Source organism: Otolemur garnettii, unplaced genomic scaffold (assembly GCF_000181295.1).
Source record: "Otolemur garnettii isolate 467f Iridium unplaced genomic scaffold, OtoGar3 scaffold00016, whole genome shotgun sequence".
In the NCBI taxonomy this organism is placed as follows: Eukaryota; Metazoa; Chordata; class Mammalia; order Primates; family Galagidae; genus Otolemur; species Otolemur garnettii.
The window spans coordinates 2,447,175-2,464,466 of record NW_003852411.1 but is presented as its reverse complement, the minus strand read 5'-3'; positions in this window follow the sequence as shown (position 1 = coordinate 2,464,466).

Here is a 17,292-nt window from a genome sequence, read left to right as displayed (position 1 = left end):
ATGCCATGGCACTCTACTGAGGGCAACAAAGTGAGACTCTGTCTCTACAAAAAAAAAAAAAAATTACCATACCTTAGGTTGTCTATGCCATGGATAATGGAATCAGGAGACCCATGTCCTGGCTCAATCATGGTGGAGTCAATGGACTACAGAAAGAAAATAGGTATAGCCGACAGCCATGGTATGAAATCTAGCGCAAAGAAGTTTAGACCTAAAACTTGCTAATTGTGTGAAGTCAGGAAACTTATTCAACTGTCCAAACTAGCTCCTTGGTGATATGGAGATTAAGGTGTCCCTTCCTCCTAGGGTTGCTGTGACGGTTGGTGAATGTACAGAAAAGATAGGACATAATGAGTTCTCAATATATGTACATCTCATTAGATTTGTGATCTTAAGTTTTTAAAAAATCTCTGAGCCTAAATATTCCACTTTTAAATAACAATGTCTACCTCATAATCATGCACTGTACTTCTTTAGGAAAGGCATAATATGGCAAGGGGGAAAGGTCAATGAAGAAGATTGTTTTGCTATGTCCTCTTGTGACAGAGGAAACACAGAGAAAGCATAGGCATTCAGTTTCATGTCAGCATTCACGATAAATATGAGAATGCACGACTGTATTAGCAAAGATGCCTGAGCATTTGATTGAATGTGGACATCCTCCCGTCACAGAGTTTTAAGTATATCACGTGAAAAATAATCAGCCATTGATTCCTGGAAATGGCCACATTGGTATGAACTAGTGTGCAGGGCACCCTGCCTACTTATTTTGTTCATCTTTCTTATCTTTTTTTGAACCTATTTCCTGCACTGCAAGAAACTGACACAGGATGCTTGTGAAACAAGATTTAATTCTTCAGTCCACATGTGAACTGAAGAACATCAGAAAGCCCCTAGATTTCACAGAACTAAATTTTAGTATTTTTCTAATGGAAACTCCCCATCATGTCGAAGTTTCTCACAAACTGCTTTGGGATCATCTTATTAAAGTCAATCTCATACTTCCCTCCCAGTTTACTATCATTAAGGTAGTTTTGATGTTTCATGTTTTCACTCTGGCACAAAGTATTGTCCTACTAAGTGATTTTAGAAACATCTTTAAAAACAACATGCTTGTTAAGAATCTCTCCACACTAAAATTTATCAAGTATACTTACAATAGCTATGTAATAAGGCAATCTGAAATCTAATAAACAGAATGATCTTTCCATAAGCATCTTCAGTGAGGCATATAAGTCACAAACTAAATCTTAAAAATCTCATAGGATGATACATTGATATGCTAATTTTGAACTGAACCAAAGCTAACCTTTCTGAGTCATACTTGAAAATTGGATAAAGTTCTTCATACGCTATTAAAAGCTACAGTCTTCATATACTGATGGAAATTTCTGTAAGGAAATCTGTCTAGGGAAAGAAAGAAATCAATTAAGTCAATAGAAGGATGAAAGGAAAAGAAGAACACCTAACTTACAGCTCTGGAGCTTAAAAGTTTCCAGGAAAGAACTTTGAGTGTGACCTATGGGTTCTAAGAAGGTGAGACAAGCCCCGAGCCAGAGTCAACTTGAGAAAGACACAGATGTAAAAAAGAAGCCCCAGGGATACCCCCCAGGACTACCCATGTAGGAGAATCACTTGATCTGGATGGGAAAGTTCCTCTCTTTGTTCTACTAGGGAAGTCTTCAAAGTACACCATGCTCAATATGCTTGGAAGAAATGGTACCTTGAAGTAGTGACAGCTTTCATCATGCATGTACCTAAGAAGCAGAGATTTTTAAGAAGCAGCTTAGAACAATGGAATTAGAATGACCTTTCAAGTCAGGCTTCATGGTTCTAGTCTCAGTTCTGACATATTGGGTTGGAGAAGTTAATCTCTTTGAAACTCAGTTGTCAAATTTTTTAAATGGAGATAATGACATTTTTCTTAAAAGATTATGCATGGGGCTCGGCACCTGTATCTCAGTGGTTAGGGCACCAGCCATGTACACCTGGGCTGGTGGGTTTGAACCTAGCCTAGGCCAGCTAAACAACAATGACAACTGTGACAAAGAAACAGCCAGGTGTGGTGGGCACCTGTAGTCCCAGCTACTTGGGAGGCTGAGGCAAAAGAATCACTTAAGCCCAAGAGTTTGAGGTTGCTGTGAGCTGTGATGTCACAGCACTCTACCAAGCATAACATAGTGAGACTCTGTCTCAAAAAAAAAAAAAAAGGATTATGTATGGTAAAGATTAGATTAAGTAACCTAAACTGTTTTATATCTATTTTCTTAGCATATTTATCATGGGCTATCATGATTACTTTTATTCATAGTGTAAAGTGCTTTTATACTAAACTTGAAGAAAAAAATCAACTGTGAGTGTTTCTTAGTGTAATATTTTTTTTTAATGAGTGGTGGATATAACCATTGCAAACTTAACCCAACAAACTATACTTGCATGAGCATAGCAGAAAGCCTCCCGATTATCAGGCTCTTGTGAACCACTTTACTTCCCTGAGTTTATTCCTTTCCAGACCATACCCTTAAAGTATCAGTGCATGGAATCAGTCTCTTGAAAGTAATTTTAATTTTCAGATGCTTACACTACAGCAAGATCATTTTTAATTGATAAAACCACTCTACATATAATATGTTTCTTCAATAAATAGTAAGAAAGGGAAACTGGTATATATTAATTATACTGATGAATGTCCAGCTCTATTTGCGGCACAGCCAAACTTGAAAGTAACCATTTGACACATACACTCTGACGAAGCAAACAATACTTCCTTAACCATGTTCACAGGGTGAAATGATGGAAGTGTGGTCTAGAGGTTAGGACGAGTGGTTGGAAGTCACACTCCCAAGACTCGTCTCTGGCTCTGATGGTGACGTGTTGCTTGACTTCAGACTAGTCATTTGACAAGCTGTGAGCCAGTCTGTTTATTTCTGTCACTTCTTCTAAACCTCAAATGCCTCAAAGGTCTAAACCTCTAGACCTCTAGAAGTAAAGTCTAACACTGTGACTTTCAAAACTATGCAACTCTAGATTATTTCATATCTGTATAATCATTCTAGTGTATTCATCAATAAATGCAATAAATCCAGAATAATAGCAGGCCAAAATAATAGTCAGATGAATATATAAATGAAGAATAAAATTTTGATATGAATGAGTGACTGTCAATATGTAATATCAAAAGAAAGAGTTAGGCCTAGGAAATAATAAAAAATGATACAAAAACTATGGCCCCTGAATTTAAGACTGTCATCATACCAGAGATTTCTCTATTCAAAAAATTACTATTCTAAGTCTTTCAAGGCATTTGAAAAGAAAGAACAGTGATTCATGAGAGATGGTAAGCAAACAAAGCCTTATCATTGCACAGTGTACAGCCTGGAGAAAATGTCTAGGCTATAGTATAGGATAAAGGAACCCAGGCAGAATCCAGCTATCTCCACAGGTTAAAGAGGCAAAACTGGAAGTTCAAGGAGATCAAAGTAGATTTCAGCAGAAAAACATGCCAGAAAAGAACAAACTATATAGAGAGATAATGCCAGAATTTGCAGAGGGTTCCATTTCAGTATGCAGTTGAATTCTGATTAGCATTTACCTATGATAAAACTACCAGGAGCCAACTAAAGAGTGACCTGAACGTATTAGATGAAACAGTGCTCACATGTCACGAAGGAATAAGATTAATCCCAAAATCAGAGTGAAAATTCAAAGTATTAGGTAGCGTAGCAAGAAGAGCTTCACCTCACTAGTGGGAAAAAATTAATCTTTGGTGAAATCTTACTTTGATCCCACCTAACACAGCTTGACCTGAAATAAAAATCAACATATTTTTAAGTAACTTAACCATGCCCCAATAATAAGCATAAGAATATTTATAGGAATGCAAGACTATCTAGCACCTTAAAAAGTAAAATACACAATTCTTGCATCAAATTGAAAATTACCAGACATGAAAAGAAGGAAGAAAGCCAGAACATACAACCTATAATGAAGACAAAGACCAATCAGTTAACACTTCCTCAGTAATTGCACACGTAAGACAATCAGTAGACAATGACATTAAATCAGTTATTATAACTGTATCTCTTATGTTCAGGAAGTTGGAAGAACTTGTTCCATCCATGTAGAGATGGACACTACAATGTTTAAAATGAAAAATGCACTGGATGGAATAAATGTCATTGAACAATACAGAAGAAAATGTTTAGAGACCTTGAAGACATGGTGATAGAAACTGCACAGAGGAAAAACACAGGGAGAAAAGTGACTTTAAAACATAGAAAGAAAAGACCATGTGATGGAAGCAGAGACAGAGGGAGGAGGCTGCAGCACTGGCTGGGAAGATGGAGGAAGCAGCAGTGAGCCGAGAAATGCAAGGAATGGAGCTCTGAAGCAGTGAATGTCAACTGGTGTGCCCTGAGAGGATCTCAGGTGGGTGTGAAAAGTTTTAAAAATCGTAAATTATTTTTGAAAGTTCTAGGTATAGTATATTATATTCTTTTTTTTTACCCTTTTCTTTGTTCAACACTATTTAAGTGTACCAGAGAGGTTTAACTTACAGGTTCAAGTGTGCTAAGAGATAAAAATGGCTGAAAAGCACTGCTCTAGATGATGGAAGAGGCGGGGAAATTGATTCTCTCCTGGAGTCTCTGGAAAGAGCACAACCTGTCTACACCTGATGTCACCTCATTTTAGACTTCTGATCTCCAGACCTGCAAGAGAATGAAGGTATGCTGTTTTAAGCCACTAAGGGTATAGTTTACTTGTTACATTGTAATAGAAAACTAATATACTATTAAAAATAAAATAAAGTTAGTATACATTGGACCTGCAAATACAGTAGAACTTCTGTAAGTTGACCACCCAAGGGACTGTAACAACCTGGCCAATGTACTGAGGTGGTCAACATAAGAAACTAGGCCTACTGTACTGATACATGTGGTGCATGTCTGGTCTATAAAAATTAGGTCAAAAAAAATAGAAAGAAAAAGAAATAACATTACAAAAAGAACCAACTAGCAGAAAGCTGTAATACAAATTTAAGCAATCAAATACATTAATATCTCCATAAGTTGAGCAGCCAAGGAACTATAACAAGGGTCAACATACAGAGGAAGCTAATTTAAGGAACTAGGCCTACTGTTCTGATATGTACACATGATATATGTCCAGTCTATGAAAATTAGGCGACCTTAAGGAAGTGGCCAATGTAGGGATGTGGTCAACTGTCAGGGCCCAGGACTGGCCAGGTCTTGGGCCCAGCTTAGGTAGGTTCTGGACACGGACCACTAAGCTGCCTTCCTCAGGAACACTTCCTCGTAGGTCCTTGAGGGCTATCTACTTTAGCTGGAGAGAGAGAGAGACAGAGTATCTTAGAGAGAGTAAAGGTCTTCTTAGAACAGTTAGCTCTTAGTCTTTAGCAGAGCTTGGTAATCTTCAGCAGAGACGCTGTGCTGGTGTTCTACTGGCAGGAGAGGAGACAGAGTCAGAGTAAGTGGATCCATGATAGAATGTGCATGCCTCTTGACTGCCTTCTCCTCCAGCCTAATATAAGGCTGAGCTCGTGCTTCTCAGCACCACAGGTGTAGAGACTGCCAATTCACCAATGCTCTCATCTCATGAGCTCACTCATGCTTGTTAGAACCAAATCTCTCTCCATGTCCTTTTCACCAAGGCTTTCCATTACAGGTATTTCTTATAACTCTCACTCCTCCTGGCCATAGGCTATACGGGCTACTACAGTCAACTATGGAGGATCTACTGTATATGTGTAATGAAGTCTTCGAAGGAGAGAAGAAGGGAAAGGAAATAATATTTGAAGAAATCATTGGTGAAAAATTTATAAATTTGTAAGTCCATAAAGTAGAGTAATATAATTTGAAGGTAGTTAAACTTTAAAGATGTTTAACTATCAGCCCTAAGTCCAATGTGTAAATAATAAAAGAAAAAAAGAGATTTCTTATAAGCCAACAAAAGAAGTGACATAGAATCATAAAGAGTGCATTAATCCTATCTAAGGTAGAAAAGTAGGAGAAAGGAAGCATAGATGGGACAAATAGAAAACAAATACCAAGAAGATGGTAGATTTAGCTCCAACAATCTCTATAGTTACTATAAATATGAATGACTTAAATACCCCAAATTAAAAAGCATAGCTTGTAAAATTGTACAAAAAAAGTAAGATCCAACTATATAACGCCCAGAAAAAGCACACTTTAAAATTGGCAAACGTAATAAAACGATATAGAAAAAAATACTATGCTAACACTAACCTAAAGAAAATTGCTGTGGTTATATTGTCAAACAAAGCAGATTTCAGAGTGGAGAATATTATAGGAATAAAGAAGATCATTTCATAATGATAAAGACTGTTTTATCCAAAGGAGCTAACAATTACAAATGTTTATTCAAAATATAGGAAAGATTCAAAAAAATCAAACAAAAACTGATAAAACTTCAAGAGATAAATTCAAAATTATAGTTGGAGAAATCTCTCTGAGCTATTGAATGAGCAATTAGATAGTTAAGTCATAAAGATATAAAAGACAAACACGATTATCAACCAACTTGAGCTAACAGACATTTAAAGAACACTCCACCTAACAACAAAAGACTATACAAGCATACCTCAGAGATGGGGCAGGTGTGGTTACAGAACACCACAATAAAGCAAATATCACAATGAGGTGAGTCACATTAAATGTTGGTTTCCCAGTGTATATGAAAATTATGTTTACACTATACTGGAGTACATTAAGTATGTAATAACATTATGTCTAAAAAAATAATGTACACACCTTAATTTAAAACATTTTATTGCTAAAAATGCTAATGATCATCTTAGCCGTCAGTGAATGATAACTGTTCTGTTGGTGGACGGTCTTGCCTTGATGTTGATGCTGCTGCCTGATTGACTGGATGGTAGTTACTGAAGGTTGAGGTGGCTGTAGTTATACCTGAAAATAAGACTGGGTGAAGTTTGCTACATCAGTTGAATCTTCCTTTCATGAAAGATTTCTCTGTAGCACGTGATGATGTTTGGGAGTATTTTACCCACAGTAGAACTTCTTTCAATTTGGGATCAATCCTCGCAAGCCTTGCTGTTTCCTCGTCAACTAAGTTTATGTAATATTCTAAATTCTGTGTTTTCCTTTCAAAAATGTTCATTGCTTCTTCAGCAGGAGTATATTTCATCTTAAGAAACTACTTTCTTTGCTCATCCATAAGAGGCGCCTCCTCTCCCATTCAAGGTATATAATAAGGATACATCAATTCAGTCACATCTTCAGACTCAACTTCTAGTTATAAGAACTCTGACTATTTCCACCATGTCTGTAGTGACTTCTTCCACTGAAGTCTTGAACACCTCAAAGTCATCCATGGGGGTTATAATCAACTTCTTCTAATCTCTTGTTAATGTTGGTAGTCGGACTTCCTTCAAAGAATCATGAATGTTCTTGATGGAATCTAGAATGGTAAATGCTTTCCAGGCAGTTTTCAATTTACTTTGTCTGGACCCACCAAAGGAATCACTATCTATGGTAACTTAGCTCTACAAATGTATTTATTAAGTAATAGTAATTTTGAAAGACAAAATTACTCCTGATCCATGGGCTGCAGAATGGATATTATATTAGCAGGCATGAAAAGCAATATTCATCTCCTTGGACATCTCCACCAGAGCTTTTGGGTCGATGAGGAGAAATATTCTGAAAGGAATCTTTGGTTTTTTTTTTTAAAGTAATTCTCAATAGTGGGCTTAAAATAGTCAGGGAACCATGTCACAGATAGATGTGCTGTTATCCAGACTTGTTGTTCTATTTTTAGAGCACAGGCACAGTCGATTTAGCATAATTTAAAAGCTCTAGATTTGGGGAATGGTAAATAATCACTGGCCTCAACTTAACATCACCCCCTTAGCCCCTAACAAGAGAGTCAGGCTGTCCTTTGCAGCTTTTAAACCAGACATTGACTTCTCTCTAGCTAAAGTCCCAGATGACATTGTCTTCTATTAATATAAAGCCATTTCTTCTACATTTAAAATCTGTTGTTCCGTCTAGCCACCTTTATCAACTATGTTAGCTAGAGCGTCAGGATAACTTGCTGCAGCCTCTACATCAGCACATGCTTTTTTCTTCTTTGTTATAACGATAGCTTCTTTTCTTAACCTCATGAATCAACCTCAAACTTTTCTTCTGCAGCTTCCTCACCTCTGTCAGCCTTCACAGAACTGAAGAGGGTTAGGGCCTTCCTCTGGATTAGGCTTTGGCTTTAAGTGAATGTTGTAGCTGGTTTGATTTTTCTACCCTAAAACTTTCTACTCATCAGTAATAAGGCATTTTGCTTTCTTATTATTTGTGTGTTCACTGGAGTAGCATTTTTTTAATTTCTTTTAAGAACTTTTCTTTTGCATTCACAAGCTGGCCAAATGTTTGACACAGACACCTAGATTTAGGCCTATCTCAAATTCTGACATGCCTTCTTCATTAAGCTTAATCATTTCTAGCTTTTGATTGAAAGTGAGAGTCACACAACTCTACTTTTTACTTGAACACTTAGGGGCCATTGTAAGATTATGAATTGGCCTGATTACAACATTGTTGTGCCTCAGAGAACGGAGACACCTAAAGAAAGGGAGGGAAGAGGGAATGGGTGGTCAGTAGAGCAGTCAGAACATACACATTTATTGATTGAATTCACCAACTTATACGATTATTGATACCCTAAATAATTATAGTGCCATCAAAGGTCACTGATCAAAGATTACCATAACAGATCTTAATAAGAATGAAAAATTTGAAATATTGCAAGGATTACCAACACATAAACAGAGACATGAGGTATGCACCTGATGTTGGGAAAAGATGCTAAGAGACTTGCTCTACAGACACAGTGTTGCCACAAATCTTCAATGTATAAAAAACACAGTATCTGTGAAGTCAACTAAAGGAGATATTCCTGCACATTCCTTGCACAAGCACACAGATCCATTTACCAAAATAGAGCATATTTGGAGCCATAAACTGCTTTGATAAGTTTTTTGTTTGTTTTTGTTTTGAGAAAATTTTTTTTTATTAAATCATAGCTGTGTACATTAATGCAATTGTGGGGTACAATGTACTGGTTTTATATACAATTTGAAATATTTTCATCAAACTGGTCAACATAGCCTTCACAGCATTTTCTTAGTTATTGCGTTAAGACATTTGTGTTCTACACCTAGTAAATTTCACATGAACCCTTGTAAGATTCACCTTAGATGTGGTCCCACCAATTACTCTCCCTCTACCCATCCTCCCCCCTCCCCTCCTCTCCCCTCTCCCCTTTCCCCATATTTTTGGGCTATAATTGGGTTATAGCTTTCTTATGAATTGGTTTCATAGTAGGGCTGAGTACATTGTATACTTTTTCTTCCATTCTTGAGATACTTTGCTAAGAAGAATATGTTCCAGCTCCATCCATGTAAACACGAAAGAGGTAAAGTCTCCATCTTTCTTTAAGGCTGCATAATATTCCATGGTGTACATACACCACAATTTATATTGAACTCATACAAAGTAGGATTAAATTAAAAATCCATAACAAAAGATCTTTTTAAAAAAATCTCCAAGTATTTAAAAACTAAATAAGACACTTCTAAATAAACTACAGATCAAAGAGGATATCTTAAAAAGGAAGTTAAAAAGTATTTTGAACTGAGTATAATTAAAACACAACATGTCAAAATCTGTAGGATGTTGCCAGTGTAGGGGGAAATTTATACAGTAGAAAATAAGAACGGTCTTCATTATTTTAGCTTGCACATTAAGAAAGTAAAAAAGAAAAGCCTATGAAATCTTAAGTTAGAAGAAAAGAGAAAATAATAATAACCAGAGCAGAAATCAATAAAATAGAAAACAGAAAATCAAAAAAATAAAAATTTGTTCTTTAAGAAGATAAATAAAATGTATTTTAAAAAAATATTACAGTACCATTCAACAGAAATTAGCAAAACCAGCTATTCTGTTTCTCATACTCCCTCCCCACTAATAATTTTTATGTTACTGTATGTTTCACATAAATCCCCAACCCTACGATTATAATCAAATTATTTATTAGATTATGTACCATATAAAATTGTCAATATTCAACAATTCTTGATTTATAAAAATGCCAACTTCATATTTCATCTAATAGATACAATGTAAATATAAACCAATTAGATGTGTATGAAGTTACACTGTTGATTAATGGCACAGGAGGACTGTGGTGTGCCATATTGCCCCATATTGCACCCATATTGCCCCCAGCTGCTGAAAGTATTGCCAACTAACATACCTCTTGGCTAAATGCCTTCTGGAGAATGTCCTCTGCTAAAAAGAACTCTTAAAGGCTGCTCTTAAAGGCAGCCTGCAACTCGTCATTGAAAGATTTAGTCACAGCCCCCTTGTCTCAAGGTGGGTAAAAATCTGAAGGATAGGCCTCATGTCAGGGATGACCACAGGATTGACTGAGGCCTTTCTTGTGACTTCACCTTGACCCAACCTCCTCCCAATTTCACTATCCTGCAGGTGTGGAACCCAAAGGGTAACTTGCCAGGATATATTGGGTAGCAATCTACCCAATATATTTTCTATTAGAGATATCCTTTCTTCTGTTTCAAATGACTTAAAGCAACAGTTAAGACTAAGCTCCACAGGAGAGATGAGAGAGCATGTCTGTGTGTCAGTGTGTCCCTTTGCCACTATCTCTGAAAAGAAAATTAGAGTCAAACCCCAAGATATGAAAACCTAAATTTGTATAGAGTAACAGAGAAGCCTTAACTACTGGGATAGAAACCTCCTATCATTGAGAACAAAAACATCAGGGGGTGGGGAAGGGATGCTTCAAGTACAACATTTTTATTTCTTTCTCTTAAAATATAACATATTTGTTTTCTTTTTCTTTAAAAGGGAAAATGGGTAGAAAATGAAAGTGAAACTAGAGGAAATGAGAAGTTTTCCCCAATAAGGCCTTGCCAGAGATAGGGCACTGTCAGTGCCCAGACTGCTGGGGAGTGAAGGGTGAGCTGGGAGTAGACACCGCTGAGTTAGAGCACTGGCAAAGTGAACGAAGAGTTTCTCAAGACAGAGAGCTAGTCATTGGTTCAGAGAAACAGAGACTGACCCAGGCTGAGCATGGAAGGAGGACAAAATCTCTGTCATTCTTTATTAACTACCATGTATGAGCTGTGTGATCTTGGGGAAGTTATTTCATCTTCTCTTTCCTTAGCTCAAACAGGAATAATTATATCTACTTCACAGGATTTCTTTAAAGATGAAATGATATCATCTTCCCACTCACAACCCTCAACATGATTAATCTTCTGGGGAACTGATGGGTGTGTTTAGGAGAAAGTGAATTGTGATAACCGGACACATATGAATTGTGATAAACACACACCCGCAGGACAAGGATACAATAGAAAACTCAGTGTGACACTTGAGGAGTTTTTCTTTAATATTCTATAAAAATCTGTTCTATTTAAGCTTTACTGTGTTCTTTTTGCATTTTTAAGACACTGCAAGTGGTACGAAAGTGGTAAGCAGTACTTCTTCAAAATAACAGTATGATAGGGAAGGCACTCTTGCCTGTCAGAGCCCCGGCACAGCAAGCCTGAGGCGCCTTCTTCAGGAGCTCGAGAAGTCGATTCACGGGGATTCCCAGAACATACCCAAAATTTCACTAAATCCATGAATTGTGGTTATGAGTGCCATGGCATCACAACTCACAGCAACCTTAACCCCTGGGCTTAGGCTATCCTCTTGCCTCAGCATCCTGAGTAGCTGGAACTACAGGTGCCCTTCACAATGCCCGGCTATTTTTTTATTGCGGTTTGGCCAGGGCCAGGTTTGAACCCGCCACCCTACCCTCTGAGCCACAGGTACCGTCCAAATGTGATTACTGTTTTTGAGTAGAATATAAGAGGCAGAGGTAAGATATTTTCCCTAATGCAATCAGCTTGAAAAATGAAACCAAAGCTATTGCCAAAAATGTCATATTTTTAAAGACATCAGAGATCTGTAGAAACAAAGAGAATTAGATGAATTAAAACTCAGGAAGGGAAAGGCCCTTTGTAGTTGGGCTGAGGTCACTGGCTATTTTATTTTCTCTGGAAACACATGCCACACCCAAGCACAACCAGAGGATGGGGGTTTTACACAAGACAGAGAAAAACCTTGCCAGGAGAAAGAGATATTAGCAGAGCCGTGGGTGGCCACATGGGCTGACATGCTGGTTAGAATCCAGAGTAGCCCCAAACACACAGCAAGCTTTCTACATGGGACATCTGCTTTGTATGTTTGCCAGGATCTGTGCTTGAAAAGGCTGAATGACATCCCTATTAGTCTGCTGTACCCGGCTACCCCTTGAAGGCTTTGTGAAAGAAGCCTGTGATCCATAATTACAGAAGAAAAAAATCAGAAAAAATTGGGGATTTTCACTGCCTCATCTCTATCTGGAGCGTGAACTCCTTCCAGGAAGGCTGGAACCCATAGTCCTTCTCCAGCTCCTCACGTCCCAATTACTCAGAAATGACACTCCAAGTAACCAAAGTTGGAAAGAGAAAGAAGGGTGGTGGTAATTGAAGATATGCTGATTTCCTTCTCCTTTATTGCTGGGTGTCAAACACTATCTCTCAAGGATGATAAGTCAAGTCACAGTGACAAAAATTTGATCATTTTATTTTTCTTATAAGCAAGAAATCTGGAGGTCTGCTGATCAAGCTTCGGTATGACTTCATGATTCCATCAGTGACTCAGATCTTTATTTCCTTATAGGCATCCCTCACCTCTGGCTTTCACTCTTTGAAAACCCCATGGTAACAGGATGGCTATCAGGCCGATGGGAAGGGGACAGAGCTATGGGCATATACCTGTTAAGCTCTCCCTCTTTTTTAAGTGCCTGGAAGTGTAACTGGAACATAGTAAATAGTATTTGCTCAGTGAATAAAATGAAGGAATCCTTCATGGCTCTGCCTATAGAAGGTTAGGCACCCCCTGACATCCTTTCAGAATATACTGTGCTCAATCCTACCTTGTAGACAACATTGTTTTGAAATCTCCCATTCACTCATTTCTCTCCAGAACAAGATTCACCTCTGGATTCCCTAAGAGCCTGGTAGAGTTCCTAGCATACAATAAGAAGCACCTAATTTAAACATTTTTTAAATAATTGGAACAAATTAGTATAAGCCTTAGCCCTTAACCTTTTCACTCAATAAGATATTTTGGTACTATTCTGGACATGTGAGGGAAACAAACAAAGATCCGTGTCCTCGTGGATTTTTTTTTTTTTTTTTTTTTGTAAAGATGAGATCTCACTATGATGTCCGGGCTTATCTCAAACTCCTGGTCCCAAGTGATCCACCTACCTTGGCCTCCCAAAGTGCTGGGAATACAGGTGTGAGCCACTGCATCCAGCCCTCATGAATTCTTTATTATAGTGGGAAGAGACCAAAAGTAGGTGTAAACATAATACTGTATATTGCACACCATGAGTTGGAAGCTATTTAAAGGAGAATGAGAGGAGAAAGCAGACCAAGAAAAATGATAGCCAGGATGAGAAGGGGCCAATTGCAGTTTTAATTACAATGGTTACGGAAGGCATCCCTGAGAAAGTGACATTTGACCAAAAACTTGAGGAAGTGAAGAAGCTAATCTAGTGGGGATCTGGGGATATTCCAGGCAGAAGAGTCACTGTAAAAGCTCTGAGGCCAGAGGGGCCTGACAGGCTGAGAAGCAGCCAGGAGGCCAGTGTGCTGGAGGGGAGTGAGGGAAGGCTAGAGAGTCACGTAAGGCCCCATAGACCACTGTAAAAATTCTGATTTTTACTTAAGGTATACCAGGAAGCTCTTCAAAAATTAGTGTTTAAAAATAATTTTTTTCATGGTACCCGAGCTTAATAAAAGGACAATGACATTAGCATCTAAAACTTCTCCGAGCCTCTCTTGTTGGAAGTGTTGAATTTATATCCACAAATAGCCACTGCTCAAAATATACTTTTTTTTATTTTGAAAAATACTTTTTGTTGTCCCTGGTAGAGTGCCGTGGTGTCATAGCTCACAGCAACCTCAAACTCTTGGGCTCAAGCAATTCTCTTGCCTCAGCCTCCTGAGTAGCTGGGACTATAGGTGCCCGCCACAACACCCAGTTATTTTTAGAGACAGGGTCTCGCTCCAGCTCAGGCTGCTCTAAAACCCATGAGCCCAGGCAATCCACCCGCCTCAGCCTCCCAGAGTGCTAGGATTACAGGCATAAGCCACCGCACCTGGCAACATGCAAATTTTCTATAAAAGAGAAGTGAAATGGTGACATTTTCCCTGGTATTACTCCACTGTCTTTGAAACTGTCCCAAATCAGGGGGAATTCTGTATAAAGAGGGAAAAATTCTAATATACTCATAATTTTAGGTCTTCCCAGCAGCTTCTAATTTTTCATGAATGGTGAATAATGATTCATCTAACAATATAAATGATGCATTACAACAGGTGACCATTTATAAGATACTTTCATTAAAGAATGTGATTTCCAGGACTAAACAGGGTCATATAATTCATGATGCAGCTACCATATTCTGAAGTGGTTTCAGTTTTCTTGGGAATCAATGCCTGTTCCATAGCGAACAGTGACGTCAGGAGAGGGACAGATCAGTTTCAGAGATCATCGTAGACCCTCCCAGCCACACTATAAATTTCTAATCCTTATCCCACCCTGTTTTGCTTCCCTCCTTTCTTATACACACCAACTTCCTCCTGTAATTTAAAATCAGCTTTACTAATCTCCTCACTTTATTGCAATTGCCGGCTTAGTCTTGCACATGGGGCAGCAAATATACCTCAACCTTATCCAAATATGAGAAAAGAGGGCAGTGCCTGTGACTCAGAGTAGGGTGCCGGCCCCATATGCCGGAGGTGGCGGGTTCAAACCCAGCCCTGGCCAAAAACTGCAAAAAAAAAAACAAATATGAGAAAAGAAACCCCAGGCTAGAAGAACAGGACAAACTCCCAACAAACTGGGCTCCCTCCAAATATTTTACGTACTATTTTTGGTATGTTATAACCTTACTGCTGCAACTAAGAGCCTGTTCGAAACAGAATCGGGGGTAGGGGGAGACACAAAGTCATGAACAAAACACCAAATAATGATGGATTAGAACTTGAAACCTCACAATGACAACCAAGAGAAGACAACAATTTCTCACAGTAACACTTACCTGATTTTCATAAAGAAGACAACAGTTTCTAAGTTTATATAAAATGAGATTATGTGATTGTTCAAACTTTGAGTTTCCACCAAGCGTATCCCCCTGGTTTTCTAGTTCCACGATCCAATGAAAAGCAAGACAAAACACACAGGAGGAGGAGACAGGCGTAAGAAGAGACTTTTCATACCTTAGGATTCTGTCACCTTTGAGTGTATGAAATATAAGCCTCACACATTGCTGACAGCCATATTTCCCCAATTTATAATTGGTTCTGATCTGCAAGAAATTCATAATTTACAAATATTCTGAGGTCCCTTACCTCTCCAGCTCAGTCTGGGAGTTAGTTTGTCCAATATGTTCTTTCATTACTTAAGGTACCCCGGGATACTTCCAGTTATCTTCCTATTTACCTAAGCTACTTATAACTGAAAATGGGGTTACTGATACTCACAAACACGAAAATCCCATCTAAAACAGCAGACAACTCAGCGCATTTCCACAGCAGAGACTTCCCACTACTTCTAATTCAACCTGAAATAACTTAGCTTTTTCCATCCTTGGCTCAGAACCTGGAGCTGAATAGATCTGCAGTTCTGGGGGGGGGGGAGGGCGTGTGATCAGTATCCACCTACAAGTATCTACAAAGCAGATGGCAAGAAAATTAGATTGCAGTTGGCAGAAATAGTCTCTGATATTTCCACATCATTAACATCTGAACATATATTTGTACACTTTGTTCAACATATTAATTACAGAAATACAGCTAGCTAAAAGAAAAGTAAATACACACACAGTCTGAAACACTGGCCCAGGGAATGCAGTTACAGGGCTAGAAGTCCTGCATTTGGAGCAGTTAACTGGCCAAATACTGAGTTTTAGGAATAAGTCTAGGCTAAGGCTGTAACACTGAAAACAAAGTGGAAAAACCTTTAACAAATTCTGTCTAAATCCTAATTTTTCTGGATCTAGCTTTGATTACTGAAGAATCTCTAAAGGAGCTCTTCCTACACAGCTGCAAATTGCTTCATGATCACCTTTGACCTTTACACAGAGGACACTGAGAAGTTAGCTGATTTGATCAAATTCACACAACAGGAAAAAGAAAAGGGTATTGCTTAAAATTGAACTCACAGTCCTTTGAAATATGACAAGAGGAAGATGCAGTAAGATGTTAAATCCAGTGTAATTAAAAGGGGCACAGCAGGCACAGGAAAAAGTGAAGTACCGGGGGCCACTGGTACCCACAATAGTAGTGGAGTCACGCTAAGGGTGGTCACTATCTGTTGACTTAAAGGTAATTTCTCAAGCAGGAAGAGTATGACTAGAAACTAAATAGCCAGTAAGTCTGACCTCGATATTTAGTAAAGAATAAATATGTAAACAGACACAAAAGCAGAGCATTAGAAAGAACATGAAGAAAGCCAGTTAAGGGATTCAGGAGCAGGTGCTGTGGCTCTGGAAAGACTATAGCATATCAGGTGACCTGGTACAACTTTCTAAGAAAATCATATAAATAACTGGAAAAAAAAAAGTCAATAGTTGTCGCTATTGACCACTTCAGTGTTTAGTGTGAGTAGAGACAAATCAATGAAATGGTGTCATTAGAAACTTTAAAAGCTCTTATGGACACTTACTGAAGTCCTTCCCTAAGGTTAAACATAGACACCTTCCTTTACAAACCCTCTGCTTTTACATTTCTGTCATGCCATAGAACATCCCACACCAATCACAGATGGTGTACCAGTGTTCCCTTAGCATAGCTGTCCATTTATTTGGATTTGGGATGAAGGCACTGACTTCCATACCTGTCACATTTTAGCTTGAAGCACAGTCAACAGTAAGACGTGACTATTCTCCCCTGTTGAAAAGATTACAGATGATAGGGCAATGGTTCTCAACCTGTGGGTCGCAACCCTTTTGGTGGTCAAACAACCCTTTCACAGGAGTCACCTAAATACAGCCTGCATATCAGATATTTACATTATGATCCAACAGTAGCAAAATGACAGCTATGAAGTAGCAATGAAAATAATTTTAAGGTTGGGGGCCACCACAACATGAGGAACTGTATTA